Below are 17,079 nucleotides of genomic sequence, written 5' to 3'. Positions count from 1 at the left end.
CTATTGTCTAGTATTTGAGAATTGAACTTGAAAAGCAACTCCATGTCTAGAGGATTTAAACCTTAGTCAATTTTTTAGTAAAAAAACATATTCTTTCATGGATGAGAAAAGAAAATTCTACCTCCAACACAGGCAAAATGGCTCTCACTAGCTAGTGTTTAGGCAAAATTAAACTTTGATGGAGCTTTTCTAGGTGACCTAGGGGAGTCTAGTGTATGATGCATAATAAGAAATTTGAGTGGTAATTTCATAGCCTCTATGTCAATGAAGCTCGTTGAAGGAAAAAACAACAAGATTGAAGCTTAGGAATTAGTTCTCAATCTCCAAAACTACCACCAACTTGGTTTGAACAATGTATAAAGTAAAGGAGATTTAATAAATATACTGAATTTTGTTTTTAAATATCATGTGCATAAAATTGGAAGAATATTAATCTCGTATTATAAGAAAGGACAACCCTTGACTCCTTCAAGTCCTTCATGATTAAGCACACATATAGGAAGCAAGCACAATGACATTCTACTTGACCAACTTTGTTTTTGGAATGTTCAATACCAAGAAATATAACCATCATATAAAGGAATGGAAAAATATCATATTATTGGATAATCTATAATCTAAGACCACCACCATCCTGTAGAGTCAAGAATTGCATACCCCTTTGCAATTCCACCTACACTTTTGTAGCCACATTAGTGTTCATTCCCCTAGCATTTGAGTAGGTTCATTTCAGCCCTTGCATTAGACTTTTCCCTCTTAGGATGCTCTGGACACCTTTTCAGTAGCTATCCTTCAACTTCAGTTTTACATTAGTCATGTGTTTCTCTTGCCACTTGTCATTTTTTAGCATGATTCGTCTAGACACTAACACGCTACGCGGACGTATATGCACTGCGCATTCATCTTGTAACATCTTAACATTCAAATGTCAATTTTGAGCATTTTGACACTTATCACCTGCCTTCGTCGATGGAAACGGCTTGGAATCTTCTAAGAAGCTTGCCAACCCTCGTTTTCCCTCCTCTTCTCTCTTTTAAATCAATCTTTTCTCTCTATTCAAGCTCTCTTGGTTCATCAAGATATCTCTCTTGTTCTCATGGCTCTCATATCTTTCTCTTGCTCTCTCACTTGCTAAAGCAATCTCTAGTTTGCTACAACACTCTCAAGCTCTCACAATACTCTTTGTATTTCTCTTGGCTTTCTCATGCTTTTTTGGTAATATCTTTCTATCTCTCTTATGTCTTTGAGCATCTTGAGATTCATCACATCCCTTATCTATAAAATCATTCATCTCTTTTCTATTTACATTTTGATCTATCTATCTATCTAGGTTGTCTGTGGAGGTGGAAACACCAAAATGGGGGTCTGACTAAGGCAAACCTCTAAACACAACCCCCAAAATTTTCTTCATTGCTTGTGTGCAAGTTCTTGATCGAGGGAAGAAACTCATTTAGAGGGAGACTTCAATCATGGACCGGTTGTAAGCTTCCCTCATCTTATGTTATCTTATTTTAGCTTTTCACATTTTGTATCGCTTATTTTACTTATTATAATATTATTTTTTTAGTCATATAATCACATTTGTACCTTTTGTACAATATTTTTACTTTGTTCATACAGGATAGTAGCGCATCACATTGGTGTCGTAGTTTTGTGCTCTCGTCCTGAAGACTGAGGCTTAACAGAGTCATTCGGAAGTCTTATCTATAGCTTATTTATTTAATTTTGTATTTTGCATCCCTTGGCTCACCTTTAGTGCTAGTTAAAGTGAGATAGAGAAAAGGTCGGTTTGTTCCTTGGAGTTCATCACTTCAAGGGTAGAAAATATTGTCCTTTATATTTTGGTGAACCCAACGTGAACACTACTTCTGCATTATTTTCAAATAATTCTTTATCATTCCTTAAAGCACTCAATATACCCCTAAAGAAAAGGACAATTCAAATCTTTCCTCTTCTTCCAAAAAAAATTCCAGGGCATTGCCCCAACCCCCATCCCATGCTATCAAAAGGGATATACGTTGGCCTTTGGCCAACTTTTCTATTTCTCTCTTTCAAACTAAACTTTTTATTTTCCTTTCTTCCATCCTTTTGCAACTTTGTTAAGAAGATTCAAGAAGCTCTCGTACAAGCATGTGAAAGTGATTTCTTTTCTCCTTCCTTATTATTCTTTGTTAATCCCTCTCCCAAGATTCCTTCTACTTGTGAGGATATTTTGGTGCAAGAGGATGAAATCATTGATACTTTTCCTAACATTACTCTACCTTCTTTTCATTCCAATGCACTCTCTTCTAGAGATGATGCATTAGTGAATAAGGACTCTCATCCCACATTTGATCTACCATATGTTGAGGTTCAGCAAGCTCCTTCAACCAATTATTTTAGAAGTTGTAATGAGTCTATGAATGTCACTAAAGTCCATGCTGCCCCTAGAAGGCCTAAGAGACCAGACATTTATGTGATTGTAGCTAGTCCTTCTCTGAAGAAGGTAATTTTTATCATGGTGTTCCTTTTAAAAATGAATCACAGTATCTTTTTACGAGATACACATAGTCTAAGGCTCCTTCTTATGAAATGGTAGCCCATACTTATAACACTTGTAGAAATAAGAAAAATGTTGATCACTCAAATGCATCTTTATCACCTTCTCAACCAGCTCTTCCTCAAGAACCTAAGAGTGATTATGATCTAATTGAGCAACTTCATGTTGCTCTCGCTAAGATCTCGCTTTGGGATTTTCTTCAAACTACTCTCATTTATCAAGGTATGGTTCAAGAAGCTCTTCGGAAGATCTTATTGCCTTCTTCTACTAGGCCTTCAGATGTAAATGCATTGATGGATCATATTCATGCAGATTTTCCAAATATTACATTCTATCCACATGAACTCCCACCTCCAAAAGTAAGAAATCAAGCAGATCCATTAATGAGAATTATTTATGTTAATGGTGTCAGAATTAGATAGACTCTCATTAATACTGGCTCAACACTCAATGTTTGCAATCTAGACCTATTGCCCAAAATCAAAGTGGATTCCAATTCTCTCGCTACATCTTCTATGTTCATCTGTGGTTTTGATAATACTAGTAAAACCACTTTGGGCACTGTTATTTTGCCTATAAAGATTGGGGTAGTTACAATTCCAACCCTGGTGCATGTTATGCCAAGACCTTTATCATACAATATTCTCTTGGCTAGACCTTTGATTCATGCTTTAGGAGTGGTCAATTCCACCCTTCATGGTTCTATTCAGTTTGTTACTAACAATCAGGTAGTTACTATCAAGGGTGATCTTGATGCTATGCACTTGTGTCAAATCACAACAGTTGGTCATTCCTCAGTTATACCTACCTTTCAAAACTATATTCCATCTTTATCTTCCAATATGCCAACAACTATTCCCATGGACACTCCTAAAGAGGAAACCCATGAGAAGGTTATCCCTAAAGAAGATACTCCTAAAATAGAAAGTTCTAAGTTTACTCCTACTCCATCTCCTTCTTCGCAATCAAATGCATTTATTGGTGATGATTGGGGTTCCTTAGACTTTACAATTTCCTTCATTAGAGAATATAAAGTCAACCTTATCCACCTTAACATTCCAAAAGTATCATTCATACCCACTACCAAAGATGATTATTCTTCGGTATCGCAGGATCATGTGAACACCATTGGCTATACCATAAAAGGTGATCATCCCCCTTTGGATGAGTTGCAATCACATTATGGTCCAGGGTTCAATATTGCTTCCAAGTATGGATACAAAGGAAATGGTCTTAGGTGCATGGGACAAGGAGTTAAGGTCCCTTTGAAATCAAAACTATGCTCTTTTATAGTGGGTTTATGTTACAAAGCTTCTCCTTTGTCTAATGTTCCTATGTATTTTTCTTCTTGTGAGCAATCAAACTCTTCTCCACAAGAGAAAGGGTTGACTCTTGCTCCTCATCCTTTATCTAATAAAGAGATTATTTTGGTGAGGCTTCTTAAAGTTCACTTGAGTACTCTTCCTCCTCCTACACAAAAGAAGTTTCATAAGGATGATAAAGCAAAACATTCTTTTTGTGCATACCATCAAGTGCTTGGGAATTCCACAAGTGAATGTAAGGCCTTGAGGTATAAGATACATCAACTTCATCAATTAGGTGTCATTATTTTTTTATCTATTGATGAACCTTCTTCTTCTTTTCACAACAAGTGATATTGAGGTTTACCTCTATCTTGCTTTTTTACACATTCCATTTATTTATTCCTTCTTATCATATCTCTTTTTCACCCATAGAGGTGCATGTCTATCTCTCGCCTTCTACTGTGACTATCTTCTTGTTGCCCGATATGGTGAGCATCTATCTTTGTCCTTTGTGGCTCTTATCAAAATTGATCTTATCTATAGCGGCCTCCCTCTATATCGAGGTAGGTCCTATATAGAATCTATTTATCTCTATTAGTAGAGGCTTTCCTTCATATGAGGGTTGGTCCTACTTATCTTTGATCACCTGGCATAACACAACTTGCTAGATTGTGATCTATCTTTTTAATCATTATCATCTACATGATCACTAACTATAGAGAAAGCTAATGTATATGTCATGTACTATCTCTTTGACATTGGTCGCTTCTCTGACTTTTGGGTGCATTCTTCCTTGAAGCAATCAATCCTTACATTCTTCTTTCCTTTTTAGAATTTCTCTATGTGTGGTATCTTGCATTTTGGGGATGAGGCATAGTATTGAGACAACCTTTTATATCAAGGTCTCTTTCACTTTGTTGACTCAAACCTTTTCCTTTGCTTGTTATATTATTTCATGTGTGTGTTATCCATGTTCTTATATATATATGTTTATCATGATCTAACCCCATCATCGTAAGAATTTTCACTTTCTAACCTTGTCTTGTGCAATTTTTTTCTATCTAATCCATTTGTTTTGTAGGTCTTCATCTTGGGGGCATCCTTCCTTGGCTCGAAGATTTGTCTACTTCCTCTATAGTATCCTTCTGGAATCATGATTTTATTTTATGTTCAGTAGATTTCCTTTAGCGTGCATATTTATGTTGATTCATAAGCCCACTAAAGTGGGGGGAAAATGTAGAGTCAAAAATTGCATACCCCTTTGCAATTCCACCTACACTTTTGTAGCCACTTTAGTGTCCATTCCATTAGCATTTGAGTAGGCTCATTTCAGCCCTTGCATCATCCTTTTCCCTCTCAGGATGCTCAGGACACCTTTTTTAGCAACTATCCTTCAGCTTCAGTTTTGCATTAGCCACTTGTCATTTTTTAGCGTAATTCATCTTGACACTACTACGCCGCATAGACGTTCATGCGTCATGCATTCATCCCATGACATCTTAACATTGAAATGTTGGTTCTAAGTGTTTTGACACTTGTCGCCTACCTTGGTCAGTGGAAATGGCTCAGAATCTTCTAAGTGGCTTGCCAACCCTCTTTTTCCCTCCTCTTCTCTCTTTTAAATCTATATTTTCTCTATATTCAAGCTTTCTTGGTTTTTCAATCAATCTCTCTTATTCTTGTGGCTTTCACATCTTTCTCTTTCACTCTCACTTGTTACAAAAGTCTCTAGTTTGCTACATCACTCTCAAGCTCTCACAATACACTTTGCATTTATCTTGGCCTTCTCAAGCCTTGTTGGTAATATCTTTCTATCTCTCTTATGTCTTTGAGAATCTTGGGAATCATCACATCCCTTATCTATAAAATCATTCATCTCTTTTCTATTTACATTTTGATCTATCTATCTATCTGGGTTGTCTGTAGAGGTGAAAACACAGAAACAGGGATCTAACTAAGGCAAACCTCTAAATACAACCCCCAACATTTTTCTTCGTCGCTTGTGTGCAGGTTCTTGATCGAGGGAAGAAACTCATTTAGTGGGAGGCTTCAATTGTGGACCGGTTGTAAGCTTCCCTCATCTTATCTTATCTTATTTAAGTTTTTCGCATTCTGTATCACTTATTTTACTTATTATAATATCATGTGTTTAGTTGTACAGTCGCATTGGTACCCTTTGTACGGTCTTTGTACTATGTCTGTACAGGATGGTAGGGCATCGCAATGGTGTCCTAGTTCCATGTTCTCATCCCGAAGACAGAGGCTTAACAGAGTTGTCCAAACATCTTGTCTATAGCTTATTTATTCAGTTATGTATTTTTCATCCCTTGGTTCACCTTCAGCGCTAGTTTAAGTGAGGTAGAGTAAAGGTCGGTTTGTTCCTTGGAATTCATCACTTCAAGGGCAGAAAATACCATCCTTTACACATCCATCATGAAATATGATTAAACTAAATTATGTTTATATCAAGTCTTTTTAGGGTTGGGGGATCTCATACAATAAAAAATTTTGATTTCCACATGAGTGAACAATTTATGTGATGTAATGACACCTTTCTTAGTATTATAAGATTTTGTGGGTAGCATCGTTTGAAGTTAAGGCACGATGTTCATCCCCTTCATTATTTCATTTACACCTATGGCTAGAAAACGGACAAAAAATTAATACTCACCTTCAAAGGTCACCAAATGGCCTTTATGGGAAACATTTAAATTTATACTTTAAAAGGGTTATTAAAACCAAGTTTGGCTTGCTTCTTTATATGATCCAATGGATGTTGGGAGAAGAACTCATTTATAATGAAGAATCAATACAAAGTGAATACTAGTCAAGTGAGGAGATGCTCATTGTATGGGAATTAACACAAGCTTTGGTCAAGAAGCAAATGTTTAGTGGCCCAAATGAAGTTCTCTCTACAACTTCTCCCAGACTTGGTCTTTTAGTTGTAAGTAAGCGGCGTCACTCTATCCTCTAGATCTATTTTTTGACCTATATAAAATTGGAAGAATATTATTCTTGTATTATAATAAAGGACAACCCTTGACTCCTTCAAGTCCTTCATGATTAAGCACACATATAGGAATTAAGAACAACGACATACTACTTGACTAGCTTTGTTTATGGCATGTTTAATACAAAGAAATATAGCCATCATATAAAGGAATGAAAAAATATTATGTTATTGGATAATCTATATTCTAAGACCACCACCATCCCGTAGAGTCAAAAATTACATACCCCTTTGCAATTCCACCTACACTTTCATAGCCACTTTAGTGTCCATTCCCCTAGCATTTGAGTAGGCTCATTTCAGCCCTTGCATCAACCTTTTCCCTCTCAGGATGCTCAAGACACCTTTTCAACAACTATCCTTCAGCTTCAGTTTTGCATTAGCCATGTGTTTCACTTGTCATTTTTTAGCGTGATTCATTTGGACACTAGTGAAGAACACAAATGGACATTGAGAGGGGGGTGAATCAGTGTATTTTAAAATTTTAACTATGTGTGCTAATACTGAGACTACAAATTAATCAATAATACACACACACATAAAAAAACCCACAACACCAGATTTCGAAGGAAAACCCAAAGTGGGAAAAACCTCAGTGAGAATAGTTGTTGGAGTCTACTGCTCCAATCTAGCCTCATAGGTAAATAACCGATTACAAAGTTTAGGGCACCAACCCAAGGAGCACCAACCCCTGATTTAATGAGCACTTACTCAAATGAGCACCTACTCCTACTCTGATCACCCACTCAAAGATTTACAATAATTGTATACACATAAAAATGGCTATGAGAGATTAAATAAATATTTTATATTTATTTAAAGTTTATTCTTCTATTAAATAGTTAATTTGAAAAGATTAATTTATTTAATTCATTTTGTATCTTTCTATTAATTAAGTATATAAATATTTAGTTATTTCCTCCAATCATTTGAATATCTAATATCTAATGGTTATTCTTCTATCCTACAGTCTCAAGTATTAAATAATTATTAATTATTTAATCTTTTTTCCAACTCATTCTTCTATTTCCACTTCATCTTCCCTTTGCCAACTCATCAAGCATATGGCTAGAGATATTAATATTTCTTAAATATTAATTCATCATTTATCTCCAACTTCCAAATTTAATAAAATATTGTGTATGTACACATATTTCTTAAATTTTCTTCTATATTCTCTCCAACATCCCTACATCTTAGGAAGGACTTGAGTCCACTTGTCCTCTCATGCCTAAATCTTCTCCAACCATCCCTAGATTCCCTTAGTCAACAACCCAGACAAGGTGAGATGAGTGACACTTGTCTTCTCCTTCCCCCTTTCTCTCAACCTTCACCTTTTCTCACAACCATCCAAATCTTCAGATATGATCATGATCGTTGATCCAAGCCACATCATCTTATCCTCTCAAAGTCTATAAAATCGGGAGTTTGAGTTGAGAAAGAGTTAGTCTTCAAGTGATTTTTCAAGTTAATCATTTGTGAAAACTTATGCATCCGCGAGTTTTTATCTTGTAGCAATTATCAATTAGCAATTAGCATTTTAGCATTTTCTCATTTAGCATAATCATTTAGCTTAAATCATTTGCATTGCATATCATAGTATCAGTTAACTATCAGTTATCAGTTCATTCTTCATATGCCATCTTGGAAGCTACCAGTACTTGTCTGAGAGCACATCATCTGCAACCAGGAACAGGTGGAGTCAGGACATAATGAGACTTAAATCATGAAGGTAAAAATAATGTTTTTAGTTTATATGTATTTCATGTAGTTTCATTGGTTGAGTTTGGATTTCCTATAGAATTTCCTTTGTATTTTGTGAAACTAATATGTTGCAGGTAGTATTTTGATGATGAAATTCGAGTTGACACAATAATTACCAAAGTTTACAATGCAGTGATGAAACCTTGTTACAAATGAGTTTTGTAACACTTACAAATTTCTTATATCTTGAGAATGATTTTCTCTGCCTACTGAAGTTCCTTCGTTGTTTCTTCTTCTTCCTCTATCTCTTCTTCTTTCTCTGTTTCTTCTTCTTCCTCTGTCTGTTCTTCTTTTTTTGGTTTCTATGGATGTCTCTCTTTTCTCTCTTTGTTTCTGAATGTTACACTCTCTTGGCAGCCACACACTTATTCAACTGTTTCCCAAAAAATGCCTAGTTGAGATATTTTTACTTCCACTTCTATCTCTATCACAACAGCCACACGTACCAATATCAAATCTCATCATACCTGCTGCTCAATTCAATCGTCTTTGTGCACCACTCACTTTTCTCCAGTGTAGGATTTTAATATTTTATTCAAGCTGGTTATCTTGGAGATCTCTACTACAGGTGATTTTATTCTCTGTCTTCAATCAGTTCTTAGATTGGCTGCCTAAATTAAATGCATCCTATTTGTCTTCAGATCATTCTTTGTACTTAGATTACTAAGTTTAGTAATCTTCTTTTGCCCAAAATGATTTAGAATCCTTCGTCGAGCCACACAACTAGTTTGCAACTTGAATGCCATTAATGTATTCTCCATCCTTTATCAACCTACTTGGACACGATCGACAACTACCTCCATCGTCATCGACTTCTGTGTATCTGATTCATTCTTTGTCTACCAAGAAACCACATGTCTTCATATTCTTCATCCAGATCACTCAGTCAAGGTCGATCATCCTCCATGTAAAACTCTTGTGCCTATTGGCATACACAGGTGTCATTAATAGTCTTCATAATCGACTTCCAAGTCACCTGGTCAACCATGGTCAATCACCACGTGGACAATCGTGCTTATCAGGTTGCCACCATGTCGACAAAAAAACACTTCTAATGGTCATGATGACGTTAAACTATCGATGTGGGATGGAGGTATGCACGCCATTTTGCCTTTTAACTTGCCCCAGATCATTCTTCATATGACCATTTTTCTCATGTGGGCTAGCAAGAGCCATCATATTTCTACCTTAACTTACCCCGCAAGTTCCTCTTTACATCCATTTGCAGGTGCGGGATAGCGCCCGATCCTTCTTTCGCTTCACTGTCTTATTTCGTACGACTATCGCACACCCACCTTGAATGGTGTGGGATAGCGGGAACCATTCACCGCTCTCTTCATGTTACCACACACGAACATCATCTTGTCTTAGTATCGCGGGATAGTAGGATACATATCTCTCTCCACCTTGTGTTGCCCTACATGACCATCACCCTCACTTTTTGATGATGCGGGATAGCCAGGAAGCCCGATTCCTGCATTTGTCCTTTTAACCCCGCATGGTCACTGATGCTCTGCAAAAAGGATTAGAAAATCTGTTTGATGGCAACACACACAAGAGCACAAGAAACAAACGTTAGTGTTAGCAACAAAAGATTATCCTAAATAGGCATATCAAGAGAGATATGAAGCATGAAATAAAAAGCATATAAACATAGAATAAAATAGCTAATCAAGATGCTCATAGTTGCTCCTCCCTTGTTCCTCTCCTCTCCAAGTCCCAAATGAGTGTAGCTCTCAGCAGCTTTTTGCACTATGGATGCTTATGGAGGATTGAGATTTAATATTAAGCTTCAAATATGAAATGAAAAGCTAAATACTATGCTATTGATGCTAAAATGATTGATTTTACCAAAAAGACAAGATTTTAGTTATGCTATGCTAAATGCTCTCTAAAAATGTCTATAGCCTAAATGCATACAAGTTTTCAGGATCTGGATTATGAAGGAATGGGCTCTATTTATAGGAAAAATGGAGCAATGGATGGCCAGGATTGAAAGGTTTAATCAAGGGTCAAGCTTGAAAGTTGGGGATCCATGTGCACAATTTGCACCAATGAAATGATGACAAGTGTCAACATAAGATTAGGTTGAGAGAAGAGGTTGGAGGCATTAAATGCCTGAGGAGACCTCATGGTTATCTAGAAGGTAAGGGTCAAGCCTAAATTAGGATTACCCACTGGATTAGGAGTTAATGCAAGGATAAACCTTTGTGCAAATGATTAAGAGATAATCATGTTCAAAGCATTAAAGGCTTGATGAGACCCTTGGGTTGGGTAGAGGTTGAGTCAAAACAAATGTTTTAACCATGTAGGAGGGTTTGGGTTAACCATTAATGGTTTTTGAAGACTTTGTGGATTAAGTGGTTGAAGGTTGGAAGCTTTCAAAGGTTATCCAAGACTTTGAGACATTTAGTGGTTGAAGGTTGAAAGCCTTTAATGGTTATCAAAGACTTTTAGGCTTTGAGAAGTGACTCCATTTTGCTTAGGAATGTGACAATAATTAGGGGATGGATTAGGTTAATTAGGAAGGGGTTAGAAGAATCTAGAAGGGGATTAGATTTTGCAAGTGGATTTGGTGGGTGAGGGAAAATAGGATTTTATTAAAATAAAAATTCATTTATTTCAATAAATGTGTGCAAGTTGTATTTGGATAAATATTCAAATAAATATTAATTTATCTAAATGAGAAAAAGGAAGATAAAGCATTAAAATGCTTGAAGACTTTGAGGGGAACCATTAAAGGCTTGAAGACTTTTAAGGGAAGACTTTAAAGCCATCAAGTTTGAAGACTTTAAGGGAAACCATTAAAGGTTTAAGAAGACTATAGAAGGAAGCCATCAAGTTTGAAGACTTTACAGCCATCAAGTTTGAAGACTTTAAGGGAAACCATTAAAGGTTTCAAGTGGGTGAGGATAAATAGGATTTTAAATAAATAATTTATTTAAAATAGTTGTGCAACTTGCATTTGTAGGAAAATGCAAGTGGGTGGAGGATAAAGGTGATTTAAATAAATGATTTATTTAAAATAGTTGTGCAACTTGCTTTTGTAGGAAAATACAAGTGGGTGGAGGATAAAGGTGATTTAAATAAATGATTTATTTATTTAAATGTGAGAGGTGGGATTTTGGGGGATTTAAATAAATATTAATTTATTTAAATGTGAGAGGTGGGATTTTGGGGGATTTAAATAAATATTAATTTATTTAAATGTGAGAGGTGGGATTTTGGGGGATTTAAATAAATATTAATTTATTTAAATGTGAGAGAAGATTTAATTAAACAAATATTATTTATTTATTTAATTAATGGTATGAATTTGGTTAAGTGAATTAAATCAAATAAATTGAATAATTTATTTAATTAATAGGAGAAGAGGGTTAAGATGAATTAATTAAATATTAATTTAATTAATTATTAATTGATGGTTAAATAATTAAATAAATACTAAGTATTCATTTAATTAAGTGGACAGATTTATGTGACTACAGTCACCATTCACACATCCATCATGTCGTGGGATGGTGGGAAGAAACTCTTGCTTCTCCTTATGTTACTCCACAAGACCTCCAGTCTAATGCAAACAAGTCGTGGGATAGTGGGGGATCGCTATGTCCTGCTTGAAATTATCCTGCACAGACACCATGCACACACTTTGCGTGGTGCGAGATAGAGAGGGACACATTTCCCTTGACTTAAATTGTCTCGTTGGTCAACCAAGGCTCACCAAACATGTCATGGAATAGCGGGAGGGGTCTTCGACCTCAATATATGAAACTCTCATCCCGCACGACTAGTGCATCTTCCATCTCAAAGTTGCGGGATAGTTGTGGATGATCTTTCCTTCATTTAAGTGTTATCCTGCACAGTCTCTTCCCTACATTCGAACACAACACGGATACACGTGAACCAAACAACTGTTGCCACGTGGAAATCATGACTCTCAACCCCAACTCCGGACTCGTTCACTACTGCCAACATGTGGAGACGATAAATCTGGTTGAAACCCCTGCAACATAACACGTATTATGCGCAATTGAATGACATAACCTGCTACCTGCTTCTTTGGAACTGCTTGATATCCCTTGACATCAATGATAATAATGCCAACAACTAGTGCAACACGTGGACGTCCACGTGCCACGCATTCGTCTTGCGACATCTTAACGTTCAAATGTCACTTCTGAGTGTTTGAGACTTGTCACCTACCTTGGTTGGTGGAAACGACTCATAATATTCTAAGTGGCTTGCCAATCCTCTTTTTCCCTCCTCTTCTCTCTTTTAAATCTACCTTTTCTCTCTATTCAAGCTCTCTTGGTTTTTCAAGCAATCTCTCTTGTTCTCGTGGCTCTCACTACTTTCTCTTTCTCTCTCACTTGCTACAACAATCTCTAGTTTATTACAACACTCTCAAGCTCTCACAATACTCTTTGCATTTCTCTTGGCTTTCTCAAGCCTTGTTGGTAATGTCTTTCTATCTCTCTTAAGTCTTTGAGCATCTTGGGATTCATCACATCCCTTATCTATTAAATCATTCATCTTTTTTCTATTTACATTTTGATCTATCTATCTATCTATCTATCTATCTATCTATCTATCTATCTATCTATCTAGGTTGTTTGTAGACATGGAAACACTGAAATGGGGGTCTGACTGAAGCAAACCTCTAAACACAACCCCCAACATTTTTCTCCATAGCTTGTGTGAAGGTTCTTGATCGAGAGAAGAAACCCATTTAGCAGGAGGCTTCAATCATGGACTGATTGTAAGCTTCCCTCATCTTATCTTATCTTATTTTAGCATTTGGCATTTGGCATTTGGCATCACTTATTTTACTTATTATAATATCATTTGTTAGTTGTAAAATCGCATGTGTACCTTTCATACAGTCTCGATACTCTACCTGTACACGATGGTAGAGTTGTGCTGGTGTCCTAGTTCCGCACACTCGTCTCAAAGACAAAGGCTTAACAAAGTCATTTGAAAGTCTTGCCTATAGCTTATTTATTTAATTTTGTATTTTGCATCCCCTGGCTCACCTTTAGCACCAATTTAAGTGAGGTAGAGCGAAGGTCGATTTGTTCATTGGAATTCATCAATGCAAGGGCATAAAATCTCATTCTCTACACATCCATCATGAAATATGATTGAATTGGATGATGTTTATATCAAATCTTTTTAGGGTTGGGGGGATCTCATACAATAAAGTTTGGCGATTTCCGCATGAGCCAACAAATTATGTGGTGTAATGACACCTTTCTTATTATTATAAGATTTTGTGGGTAGCATTGTTTGAAGTTAAGGCATGATGTTCATCCCCTTCATTGCTTCATTTACACCTATCGCTAGAAAACAGACAAAAAATTAATGCTCACCTACAAAGGTCACCAAATGGCCTTTATGAGAAACATTTAAATTTATATTTAAAAAAGGTTATTAAAACCAAGTTTGGCTTGCTTCTTTATATGATCCAATGGATGTTGGGGGAAGAACTCATTTGTAACGAAGAATCGATACAAAGTGGATACTGGTCAAGTGAGGAGATGGTCATTGTATGGGAATTAACACAAGCTTTGGTCAAGAAGCAAATGTTTGGTGGCCCAATTGATGTTCTCTCTACAACTTCTCCCAACCTTGATCTTCTAGTTTTAAGTAAGTGGCGTCATTCTATCCTCTAGATCTACAAAGACATTATGAAAGCCATTCATTTCCATTAGCAACCCATAAAATGGAGGCTAGGAGGCATCATATGAGGCCATTGACTTTCTCAAATAGGATGTGGGATTGACTGAGGAACTAAGAATAGAATGGATGGTCTCATTGTTAATTAATTGCTCATACAAGTTGGACTAAGCTCTGATAAATATAGTTGGTTGGTGTGCTATTATTCAATTTACATCAATTAAACTAAAATAATTATATAAATATCCTTTTATATAGGTTGATGGTAGTTTTTTGTTTTTGTAAAATAATCATAGATATTCTGTTGATAATTGTCCTATAATGTAATGACTTAGTTTGACGTAAATTTTGCTTTCCAGCTATAAAGCTATTTATTTTCATTACATAATAAAAGAACATGATAAACTATCTATTATAAAAAAATATCTTTTTGCATAGCCCAATCAACTTAATCACTTTATAATAATAATTTTTTATCTCTTCAAAAAAAACATCTCTATAAAAAGCATAAACATTCTTAAAAAATCAAATGAATCTTTATGGCATATCCCTTCAAATACCATAAAAGATGAAGAAAAAGATTGCATAGTCTCACTCAAAAGTTGTAGTTGTATTAATTAAGAAAAAGATTGATTTAATATGTCGAGAGTGATGGGTTTGTGATCATCTACATCTACATCTAGAAAAAGAAATTGAAAGTGATGTTCTGATATGCAATTCTAACGTGTACTTGTCTCTTACCTTATTTTGGTGTTATTCATCATGGAATGCAAAGTGCTTTATAAAAAATATGAAATTTCTAGACGATATGAGATATTTGTGAAGATATATTATTTTTTTAATAAAAAAATCATGAAGGTGTTGTTTTCCTATTTCCTTTTTAATAGAACATATTTTATTGAGAAGGAAATCTATAATGCATAGGGTACAGAGATTCCATCCATTATTTCTATCTATTTTATTGGATAATACAAAATTATCAATAATATTTAAAATATATATATTTTATTGTATTTTTAATTATAATATTTTATTTTTTGATATTAAAAGCAACATAATAAAAATGTTGTTTCTATAACATTTAGAGTCAAGATATCCAAAAATATAGCAAATTTAATTTAATTATTATATATATTGCATTGTTTTATTAGAGGTTGGTTTAGTATTATTAGTCTAATATCTTTTTTTTGTTAGAGGATTGGATTATTTTATAATGTATTAGGTGTATGTCTTTTAAAATTTAAATAAAATAAATAATCTCTTCTTTCTTTTTTGTTTGTTGTGTTAGAGGTATCTTTGTGTTAGTGTCTGATGCCCTCCTAAATGGCACAAGGTTAGTCTAAGATCAAAGAACACAAAAACATACAAAACATTAGCGTTAGTCAATCTAAAACTCAACATATGAAGGCATACCAAAAGAGACACAAAGAGACATGCTAATATATCTAATAAGTAAAACAAAGATCATGAGACATCTCCAACTGCCTCTTAGCATGGCCTTAGCTTTTTCTCCCTTGTTCCTCTCCTCTCCAAGTTCCAAAATAGTGTAGCTCTCAGCAGCTTTTTGCACTATGGATGCTTATGGAGGATTGAGATTGTAGTATAGCTCTAAATGTGAAATAAAAAGCTAATACTAATGCTAAAATGATATATTTTAACCAAAAAGACAAGATGTTAGATTGTTTATGCTAAAATGCTCTCTAAAATGTCTATAGCTTAGATGCATACAAGTTTTCAGGATCTAGATTATGAAGGAATGAACTCTATTTATAAGAAAAATGGAGTAATGGATGGTCAGGATTGAAAGGTTTAATCAAGGGTCAAGCTTGAAAGTTGGGGATCCATGTGCACAATTTGCACCAATAAAATGGTGACAAGTGTCAACATAGGGTTGGGTTGGGTTGAAAGAAGAGGTTGGAGGCATTAAAGGCCTGAAAAAACCTCATGGTTATCTAAAGGCTAAGGGTCAAGCCTAAATTAAGATTATCCACTGGATTAAGAGTTAATCCAAGGATAAACCTTTGTGCAAATGATTAAGAGATAATCATGGTCAAAGCATTAAAGGCTTGATGAGACCCTTGGGTTGGATGGAGGTTGAGTCAAAATAAATGTTTTAACCATGTGGAAGGGTTTGGGTTAACCATTAATGGTTATTGGAGACTTTGGGGATTAAGTGGTTGAAAGTTGGAAGCCTTCAATGGTTATCAAAGACTTTAAGGATTTTGTTGGTTGAAGGTTGAAAGCCTTTAATGGTTATCAAAGACTTTGGGGTCTTTGAGAAGTGACTCCATTTTGCTTAGGAATGTGACAATAATTAGGGGATGGATTAGGCTAATTAGGAAGGGGTTAGAAGAATCTAGAAGGGGATTAGATTTTGCAAGTGGATTTGGTGGGTGAGGGAAAATAGGATTTTATTAAAAATAAAAATTCATTTATTTCAATAAATGTGTGCAAGTTGCATTTGTAGGAAAATGCAAGTGGGGGAGGTTTTAAAATGATTTAAATAAATGTTAATTTATTTAAAAGAGGAATAGGGGGATTTTAATTAAATAAATTGATTTTATTTATTTAATTGATTGGAATTGGATTTTAATGAATTAATTAAAATAAATTGAATAATTTATTTAATTAATAGGAGAATGTTTGGGGATGAATTAATTAAATATTAATTTAATTAACTGGTGGCTAGTGGATTTTTAACCAAATAAATACGAAATATTCATTTAATTAAAATGGACAGATTTATGTGACTACAGTGTCCAATCTATTTTATCTTGGTCTTA

The sequence above is a fragment of the Cryptomeria japonica genome, chromosome 5 (assembly GCF_030272615.1).
Source record: "Cryptomeria japonica chromosome 5, Sugi_1.0, whole genome shotgun sequence".
NCBI lineage: Eukaryota > Viridiplantae > Streptophyta > Pinopsida > Cupressales > Cupressaceae > Cryptomeria > Cryptomeria japonica.
This window is presented reverse-complemented; position numbering follows the sequence as displayed.